We start from the raw sequence: 10,262 nt of genomic DNA, 5'->3' as shown, positions 1-10,262 counted from the left end.
ATAGGCAGCTGGAGAATTCGTTCAGCCCACAGCTGACCCTTAGAATTGTGCCGTCTTGTAAGCTTCTTATCTCTCTCTCTGCTACACACAGGAAAACAGATTCCTCGTCCACACACATACACAGTGGGAAAGAACAGCGTAATGTGGGCACAGCTGCAAGATGTTTTGTCCCTTCCACAGGACATGCACTTATCAGCCTGGGGAAAGCCAAGGGAAGGCCAAAAAAACCATCCGTTCATTGCAACTCCTCTGCTTTTAGATATTCCTGTTGTGGGTGAGACACACCCTTCTTCAGCTACGCTTAACAGAAGGATAGCTGGGATTTCCATTGCCTTTCAAATCTTCCATTGTATTCCTCATGCTCTCTGCAGCTACCCCTTTTATTTGTGCCTCAATCCTACACCCCCCGCAACCCACAGGCTTGTGCTACATAACTGCTTGCCCTGCCCGTTTTCCCTGGGCATCAAATTCCCATGCCCTTTGGAGGCCTCAGTCATAAGCAAACTCTTTTCCTCCAGCAGGAAGGAGGCACCAAGCTCTTGCAGCCCTGCACTATGACATTCCCTTCTCCACAGAAGTGGCCTTAACCTGAGGAAATGTACAGCCACTGGCTATTTGAGGTGGCAGAATTGGGGCATCTATTTTATTATTAAGATAACAGGTGAACACAGGTCTTTTAATGACATATTCTTTGGGTGCTCCAGGTTTCACATCAAGCTCCCCCTTGCTGTGTTTTATGCCAGTTTTAAATGGTTTCAGGTGCTGGTTTTAATGGGGGGGGGGTTGTTCCTGAGCTTTCTGATTTGAGACTTTTTTATTGATTCTTGTGTGGGATACTTAAAGTGCAGTCAAACCAACAATTCGTGTTTTGCTAGATACATACAGCTCTGAAGCTCACAGAGGTTTCCTGTTAACTCGCTAGAGAGAACTCTGTGAGAGACATTCCCACTGTGCCGTAACAGGAGGAAGGTACAGTGGTACCTTGGGTTACAAACATCTCGGGTTACAAGCACTTTGGGTTCCAGACTCTGCTAACCCAGAAGTAGTATCTCGGGTTAAGAACTTTACCTCAGGATGAGAACACAAATCGCGTGCTGGCAGTGCGGCAGCAGCGGGAGGCCCCATTAGCTAAAGTGGTACCTCAGGTTAAGAACGGTTTCAGGTTAAGAACGGACCTCCAGAACGATTTAAGTTCATAACCAGAGGTACCACTGTATCATTATATATTCTCCCACCTGCCTGGGCACACCCTCTTCCTCACCAAACTAGCAATGTGAGACCATCTGCATATCTGAGCTCCAAGATCAGACTACATTTTAAGCTAGACTGAATTACCATTTTAAGTCTGCCTGTACAAAGCTGCTGTATCTGTTACTTTTCAACAAGTATTCTGAGTGAGTCAATGTTATTTTTATCTTTTACAAGACTACTTTGTGTGTTTGTTGTTTTAAGGGGTGGAAACCAGGAAAATCCAGCCTGCCTTAAAATCCTGGATTACTTAAAACTAGAAGGCTAAAACTAGCCTATCTAAGATTCCCTTTTAAGCTGCAAAGGGATGGCACTCTACTGCGGAAGAAAGGCTATCTATTAAATAGCTATTCACATCCCAACATCTTGTAAGAGTATTTATTGTATGTTTTATTGATATTTAAACTGCCCAGAAAACTTAGTTGAATGAGCAATGTATAAATGAAATAAATAAAGCAATAAATAAAACACCTTATTTGAGGACATAAACATTGATGTCCTTTCTCTCCTGAGAAAAACTACAGTGGTACCTCGGGTTACATACGCTTCAGGTTACATATGCTTCAGGTTATAGACTCCACTAACCCAGAAATAGTGCTTCAGGTTAAGAACTTTGCTTCAGGATGAGATCAGAAATCGTGCTCTGGCGGCGCGGCAGCAGCAGGAGGCCCCATTAGCTAAAGTGGTGCTTCAGGTTAAGAACAGTTTCAGGTTAAGAACGGACCTCCGGAACGAATTAAGTACTTAGCCCGAGGTACCACTGTATTTCAAGAAACTTTCTCCGGGGCATAGTTGCCTCACTTTCATTTTATCGAAATGCACTGGCCACTTTCCTTCTCATTAATTCTTTCTTGCGGTGCTTTTTTTCTGGGGGGGACACAGGGGTAAGCACACCCCTAAACATTTTGTGAATCTAAGTCTGACATCACTGAGGGGCAGTATTTCAATAGGAGTAGGAAAATGAGAGTACCCTTAAACATTTTTTAAGAAAAAAAAAGCACTTGCTTTTGGGTACCTCCTTATGGCTTGCCTTTCCTCCTTGCCTTGCCTTTCCCTCATCTTCCTGCACTGCTCTCTGCCTTTTTTGTTTTGCTTGTATTGTGAGGGCAGAGAAGAGGAACTGGTGGGAGGAAGGTCAGGGGCTGTGAGGCCTCCTTTTTTTATTGTGCATTCGTTATGATTTATGTTCATGATTGGATCAGGGCACTTCATATGTGACCCGTTTCAGTACCATACATGCCTGTAAAAGTTTCAGAACAGTCATGCCACACTTCCTTTCTAATCAATGCATGGAACATCCCGATGAAATCCTGTTGCTTTTACGCCGCAAATGTTCCAGGTTTTCTTTGAGTCCCACGTTTGTTGCAGGATAGTGCAAGTTTGTCCCTTCAGACTGCGGTAAGGCAGCAACACTGGGGAAGCATCATAGAAAAAGTGGAATGAGTTATATACTGGAAGGTGGTGCAGTATATATACCCCATTAATGTACTATTATTGTATCAATGATATGTTGCAGAATACATTCCCACCCCAACAGCTTGGATGGGCCCAGAATAGGAAGGAGAGTAACAACTGAGTCTTTTCCCTTCTGCTAGTGAAAACAAAGGCCACTCCTGCTTCTCTGGTGCAAAGCAGGAGCCAGTCGCCAGGCCACGCAAAATACCTTCCGTTTAAGCTGTTGACCAGGGGTTTCCCCCTTAGCCTTCTGCCGGATCAGACACGTGAACAGTGAAGCCAATATGCCGTGATCTATCCTGACCACCTCACTCTCCAATCCTTTGTATGGTCTCTAGGCAGGTTCTCCAGCAATGTGAGAGGCTGCTCTTTGAAATAAGAAATATAGCAACCCTGGAGTCCCCTGACTCACAGTCTTCTTCCTGGGTGCTTTAAGTATTTGCTGGATGTTTTGGCTACAACATGATTTATATCACTCTAGTATTTATTCAACACTCTTTCTAAGTGCTCAAAGTGTTTCACATGCATTCTTCTAGTAAGGTAAAAGGCCAATGTTACAAAATCCTTATCATATGCCCTGGGGTCTTTTGAAGTGCTGTGCTTAAGTTTGATTCAGCTGCCAGTCTGGTAGGCTTTTGTCCATGGAGTGGGGAAAGGCGCCACCTTTGCCTTTTCCCCAGGCGGCAAAATGTCTTGGGACGGCCTTATCTTCATGCCACCCAATCCTACTCATAGATTCCAGGTCCAATTTCATTCAGGAAGGGCTGTGGCTCAGTGCTGGAGAATCTGCTTTGCATGCAGAAGACCCCAAGTTCAATCCCTGGCATCTCCAGGTAGGTCTGGGAAAGATTCCTGGTCTGAGAGCTGCTGCCAGTCAGTGTTGACAGTGCTGAGATAGTGGGACCAGTGGCTTGAATTGGACAAAGGTGGCTTCCTTTGTTCCTACTCCCATTGCCAGAGAGCTGATTTGAAGGTCTGCCTTTTCAAAATCCCTTCCTGGGCCCAGGATTGGTGATGGTGGTGGTAGTACTGTATCCTGGAGATGTAGGGCAAAAAAGGCAGCAAGGCAAGGCCCCATTAACCATGTCACCAACTGTCTCATGCACCCCTCCTCTCACCAGGTGCATCAGTAGCAACTGCTAGTCCAGACATGAAAAGTTGGCACTGAAAGTCAGAAAAACCAACCACAAACCCGGCCTGTAAAAAGGTAGGAGAGCAACAGGGAAAACACTAAAATGCAAAGAGTTTTGCAGCAACCCTGGTGGATCCTTTAACAATGGAGTAATTGGGCACCCACTCTATCAATGGTGGCTACTCATGCTGTCTACATAGGAGATATGCTGTCCCCCTGAGCAGAGGTAGTGTGCCTTGGCAGAAGAGGGCTATTGCCCTTGTGTCCTGATTGAGGGCTTCCCAGGGGCATCTAGTTGGCCTCTGTGGCAAACAGAATGCTGAGCTTTTTCATCTCTTTGGTCTGATCAGCCTAGGCTCTTCTAATGTTCACATTCCTGCTTCAAAGTTGGGTTTAGAAATAGTCAGAAAACAAGAGAGGTTCTACACAGTACTTGTGCTTCTCTAGACAGCCAGTTTGTTGAGCATTCATCCAGATTCACTTGTACAACGTTTATGTGGAATTTAGACTATATGTCCGGTCTTTATTGACCATTCATACCAAACTGTTTGTGGGGAGGTTATACAATAATGAGCAGCCACCCCAATTTCCTATTGCAGTGTTTATAGATCTACCTGTTAATCATTATTCATCCCACACTTTTCAAGGTAATGCTTTCTTAACTGCAAAAAGTCCATGTTTTAAGTGGATTTTTTTCCAGTAGGGTGCCAGAGTGCTTTAATCCACTTTAGTGGCACAAAGCTAAATTTATTGGTATTTGCCTGACAATCTGGAGGCGACACTCACTGATGCAGGGCTCATCCACCTGATTTCAGATTTCAGCTTCCTCCCACTGCAGCCCCGTATAACACATCCCACAATGTACAGTAGGTAGGTCCCTCTTTAACCCTCCAGAGTACCTTTTCAGGGGGCACAGGAGGAAAAGCAAGGTCAGTTGTGTAAGCTGCCTTCTGCTAATGCAACTGTTGGATACAAGTCTAAACAATTTTGACTTGGGATTAGATTTATGCCTCACCCTACCTCAAAGCAGCTCATGGAATTGCATACAGTGGTGCCCCGCAAGATGAAATTAATTCGTTCCGCGAGTTTTGTCGTCTTGCGATTTTTTTCGTCTTGCGAAGCACGGTGTCGGGAAAGTTTTGGAAAAGCTTCAAAAATCACCAAAGTCTTTAAAAACCTCAAAAAAGGCTACCACGCCGCGTTCTATGAGTTGCTCCTCGAAGTCAAGTTGCAACTGTATTAACGGTGTTAAGAAAAAGGAAACAAACTTGCAAGACGTTTCCGTCTTGCAAAGCAAGCCCATGGGGAAAATCGTCTTGCGAAGCAGCTCAAAAAACAAAAAACCCTTTCGTCTAGCGAGTTTTTTGTCTTGCGAGGCATTCGTCTTGCGAGGTACCACTGTATCCCATTCGATGTTCACAATCACTCTGCAAGGTAGGTTAGGCTGAGAGAAAATGGCTCTCATTTTATTCTGGATGTTGATGTGTTCTTGTAACCTGATTTATGTTTTTATTATGCAGAGATTTTTAAAATATTAAATGGTGCACACAAATGCTTTTAAATAGTTGAATGCAGTTTGAATTGTCTGTTAATGGCTTTGAGAGCAACGCCATGATACAAAAGTGGCTTACAAGATCATAGGAAGCTGCCATGCCAAGTCAAATGGTTGGTCCATGGAGCCAGTGTGGTACAGTAGTCAGTGACAGACTAGGACCTGGGAGACCAGGGTTCAAATCTCCACTTGGCCATGCACCTCACTGGATGACCTTGGGCCAGTCATTGCTTCTTAGCCTTACTTACGTCACAGGTTTGTTGCCAGGATTAAATGAGGAGGGAGGGAACCACATATGCCACTTTGTGCTTGTTGGAAATATAAATGTAATAAATTCACTGACCAGCAGTGACTTTTCATGATTTCAGACAGGAGATTTCCCCACACCTTCCTGAAGATGCTGAGAAGTAGAGTCGGGATCTTCAGCATGCCAACTGTGTGCTCTGTCACTGAGCGTCAGCCATTCCCCAAACTGTAATAAATAATTGAATGAACCAATGAACTTCGTGGCTGAACAGAGATTTCAACCCAGTTTCCCCCCTCTACCTCACCTCTAACATTCTGTCCACCACAATATTCCACACAACTCCCACTTGGTTTGGCAAAGGGTTATGGTCCCACCAGCCTCACCAGCAATCCTTCGCTGCAGGGGCAAGAAACTACTGTGAAATGATAAATACAATTTCAGAAAAGCAAGAGAAAAAGAAGTCAACCACATAGCAAGAAAAACCAGACCATGGATACCGGAATGAGGGCCAAAGAAAACAAAAGTGGTCCAGCAGTCTGCTAAATGCCCATGAATTCTACATGAAAGTTTTATTTAAAGTATTTATGTTATTTAGTACATGTCCCACTTTTCTTCCATCACAGAACTCAAGGCAGTGTACATGGGGTTCCCAAGCAGTCTCTCTCCAATTCAAGCACTCCACAGAACCAGGCCTGGTTAACTTCAGCAAGATGGTGGCATTGTACGTTCTTAGACTATGCCCTGGGAAGACCTTTTCCCCCAGTTAAGTTTTTTTGTTCAAGGCCCCTGTGTTTCTCTCTGATCCCCCCACATCGTAAAGGTCTATTCTGGGAGCACAGCTTTACTAGGGCAATTCTCCATCCTTTCCAGTTCTGTGCAGAACTGGCTGCCGCTTCACTCAACAACGGCTAGGCTGGAGAGGTGGAGAAGCTTAGTCGCTCAGCCCCTATTGGGGGGCCCCCCAACCTAAAGCCAAGGACCACTCCACATTCCCTTTCAGGCAACCAGCTGTTCCCATCAAGCTGCCAGCTGTGTCAGAAGACTGAAAACAGCAGCCCATTGTAGTGTGAGACTGGAGCACTGCCAGGGCATGGAAACAGTGTGAGAGTGTATGTGTGTGAGAGAGAAAGAGAGTGTGCGCGCAGTGTTTTAATCTGAGCCCCCGATTCTGCAGCCCAGACCCCCATTGAGAGGTCCTTCCCACTCACTCCTCCACCTCCCATATCCACCCTAGAGCTGCAGCAAAGCTCTCATGAAAGCCATTAGCTTACTTGTACCCAGAATAAATGTCTCCAGATGGCAACCCAAGAACCCTGGTAAGTCCTAGCTAGCAGATAAGGCCTGTTTGCTTTCATAAAGCAAGCTCCTTGCTCCTCCTGGGTTTCTATTCCATACAGATAATCCTATCCTTCCCTGTCTCTGAAATGGGGGGGGGGGGGGGTTAGGAAATAACTACCAGATAGGGCTGGTACAGACACCAGAAAATCCATTTTTATTAGATTTCATGTTTTCCCATATTTGTGTCTTGAGCTGTTGCTCTCAGTATCTCCCCAATCTAGGCAAGTTCCACTTCCTGCTGGGAGATGGTGGTTTATAGCACCTGCTGAGAGATCTCATCAATAGTGATAATACTTAACATTTGCAAAGTGTTTTAGTTGTCATCCATGCAAACGATGATTTCCATAATGGTAGTCCTTTTAGGCTCCAACCTTAATTCTGTTGACCTCAGAGTATGCTCTGCTAAATTCAGATTTACTTCTGACAATGGTTAGGATTGCACTGTAGGACTCTTGCAGCAAAATGAGGAGGCTTGTGGCACCTTCACAGACTTACGTTGACTATGTGGATCATGTTTTCATGAACTTCACTTCTATTTGATGAAGTAGACTGTAGCTCTTAAAAGCTTTAGGCCTGTTAAATCGTTAAGGTTCACAAAACTCTGCTGGTTTTCCTGAATTTTTAATTTATTCTTATTTCATACAATTTATATACTGCCTAACGGGTTTGCGACATCAGCGAGATCCGAATCAGGGGTTTCCTGCTTCGTAATGGTCACACCCACACCATACATTTAAATCACACGGCTTCCTCCAAAGAACTGGGGGTACTGTAGTTCGTTAAGGGCGCTAGGAACTAAAGCTCGGGTGTGGGTGCAAACTACAATTCCCAAGATTGGGGGCGGGGAAGCCGCGTGCTTCAACTGTAAGGCGTGAATGCGTCTCTTCACCATTACGCAGAGGACAAAAGCAAAAAAGCTCCTCGGCCCCAAGGGAGTCGTTACACCCACCGCTACCTTATGGGCAGCCCGATGAGGCGCCAGATGAGGCCGACCCCTCAGCGCCACCAAAAGAGAAGCCGCCTAACAGGGGCTGCAACCTTGCGCCCCGCACCGGCCTAGCACTCCGGATTGAAAAAAACGCTCCTCCTCCTCCTTTACCAGCTTCACTTCTTTGGCTTAAGCCGGCGCTTTCGCTGCGAGGAGAGCAGTCCGCGGCTGCGTTCTCCGTGCAAGCGGCGCTCCTCGGCTCCACTTCGGGCGAGTGCGCCGGTTTGCTCGGGCCACGGAAAGCCCTGCGTACTCGCCAGCCACCTCCTGCACGGTTTGCACCGAGCCGCCACCGCCAGTGCCGCTGAGATCAACCCCCCTTGTTTGGCGGTTCTCTTACTCCTCCCTGTATCGGAGCTTCCTGCCTTCTCCGGCCCTCTGCTGTTTGAGGAGTTCAAGCACATACGCACACCATGGCGGCGGCGGCGGCGGCGTTGGGACCGTCTTTGCCCTTCTCCTGGGGTCAGAGCGCCTCTTCCCCAGCTCGCTGGGCTGCCCTAGGTAGCCACCTAGAGCCTCCTCGTGGTAGCGCCGATGGGGCGCAGGAAATGTCTCTCTCGGCGTTTCATCTTTCTACCACACAATGAGTCCGTAAGTGACTGTGGAGGCCAATTCTGGATCCACGCGTCCTTCCACAGTGGGGACCCAGGTTTCCCGGCGGGAGTTGATCACGGTGTGGATTTGCCAAGTGTTTCCCAATTGTTGGTGTTTATACTACATTTTTTAAAAATTGCCTTGAAACAGTCTTTAAACCTCTTTTGTTGACCACCAGTATTACACTTTCCATTTTTAAGTTTGGAATAGAGGTACAGTGGTACCTCGGGTTACATATGCTTCAAGTTACAGACTCCACTAACCCATAAATAGTACCTTGGGTTAAGAACTTTGTTTCAGGATGAGAACAGAAATTGTGCTCCGGTGGCGTGGCAGCAGCGGCGGGAGTCCCCATTAGTTAAAGTGGTGCTTCAGGTTAAGAAAACAGTTTCAGGTTAAGAACGGACCTCTGGAACGAATTAAGTACTTAACCCGAGGTACCACTGTAGTTGCTTTGGAAGACAATAATCAGGCATCTGCACAACATGACCAGTCTAGCAAAGTTGATGTTGTAAGGCGGGAGGGGCTGCCTCCCTCCTCGGCCTTTCCTATTCCTGTCTCTGGCTCCCCTTTAAAAGGCTTTGTGCCTCAGTGCTTACTAGCGAGTTATAGGGAATCTCTGCCTTGAAATTCAATAGCACATACAGTGGTGCCTCGCAAGACGAAATTAATCCGTTCCGCGAGTGTCTTCATCTAGCGGTTTTTTCGTCTTGCGAAGCAACCCTATTAGCGGCTTAGCGGCTTAGCGCTATTAGCGGTTTAGCGGCTATTAAAGGCTTAGCGGCTTAGCGGCTTAGCTGCTAAAAGGCTATTAGCGGCTTAGAAAAAGGGGGGGGGAGTGAAAAAAAATCTCAAGACTCGCAAGACATTTTCGTCTTGCGAAGCAAGCCCATAGGGAAATTCGTCCTGCGAAGCAACTCAAAAACGGAAAACCCTTTCGTCTAGCGGGTTTTCCGTCTTGCGAGGCATTCGTCTTGCGGGGCGCCACTGTACAGGGGAGATAAGAGTGGCCTAGTGGATAGAGCGTGGGACGAATCCACTCTTTGCCATGCAGCTCCCTGAGTGGCCTTGGCTCCAGTCTCCTTCTCACCCCCCCCCCATTACCTCACAGGGTTGTTGTGACTGTAAGTATAAAAAGGGGACGATGATGATAACCGTGCATGCCACCTTCAGCTCCTTGGAGTAAAGGTGTGTTATATTGTTAATAATAAAACCGCTTTGAGGTTATTTGTTTTTAAAGCAGTATACAAATGTTATGAAATAAATGAGCCGTGGCAGTTTTACCATATTCTGTCTCCCCTCCGGAAAGACATTGCAACACTATATACAATTCAGGGGTTTTGCTTTTATCTACCTCTTAATCTGTTCCTACGTACATTTTGGTGGTGGCAAGATCTAAAGGAGAGGCACCTAAATAGTGTGGCCAACTTTTATCCTAAAAGGGCTTCCATGCTTTGAAGCTGAAACTTTTACTCAGCCTAGAGAAGGAGATAGGAAAGTTTTTAACTGCTGAACATGTAGCCATTAAAAGTAGAGGAGCCCTGCCTGGAGAAAAAGTTGGCAACCCTAGACAGGTTCCTCCTTAGGTAACAGCTCCTGCCTATGTTGGTGATGCTGGGAGAGGTTCCCAGTTAGTGCAAGAAGCAGCCTATGCAGTCAGCAGGTATAAAGAATGCGGCTTTGGGGAGGGGGCAAGCTTCATTGCACT

General features: G+C 46.4%; 2 long non-coding RNA genes across 3 annotated transcripts; one reads left to right on the top strand and one right to left on the bottom strand.

The window, feature by feature from the left end:
- Positions 1-2,573: 2,573 nt before the first annotated feature.
- LOC308472060 lies at positions 2,574-8,623 on the bottom strand. 2 transcript variants are annotated; one of them, XR_013983289.1, is made up of 3 exons: positions 8,301-8,623; positions 5,731-5,859; positions 2,574-2,660 (listed from the first exon to the last, which is right to left on the bottom strand). It is a non-coding gene; the product is annotated as an uncharacterized lncRNA (long non-coding RNA). The 2 variants fall into 2 exon arrangements; XR_013983290.1 differs by lacking the exon at positions 2,574-2,660 and adding an exon at positions 3,170-3,739.
- LOC308472061 lies at positions 3,504-5,889 on the top strand. The gene is made up of 3 exons (XR_013983291.1): positions 3,504-3,536; positions 3,825-3,910; positions 5,756-5,889. It is a non-coding gene; the product is annotated as an uncharacterized lncRNA (long non-coding RNA).
- Positions 8,624-10,262: the final 1,639 nt, after the last annotated feature.

This window comes from Podarcis pityusensis (assembly GCF_964106645.2).
Source record: "Podarcis pityusensis genome assembly, chromosome: 2".
Taxonomy (NCBI): domain Eukaryota; kingdom Metazoa; phylum Chordata; class Lepidosauria; order Squamata; family Lacertidae; genus Podarcis; species Podarcis pityusensis.
This window is presented reverse-complemented; position numbering and strand designations above follow the sequence as displayed.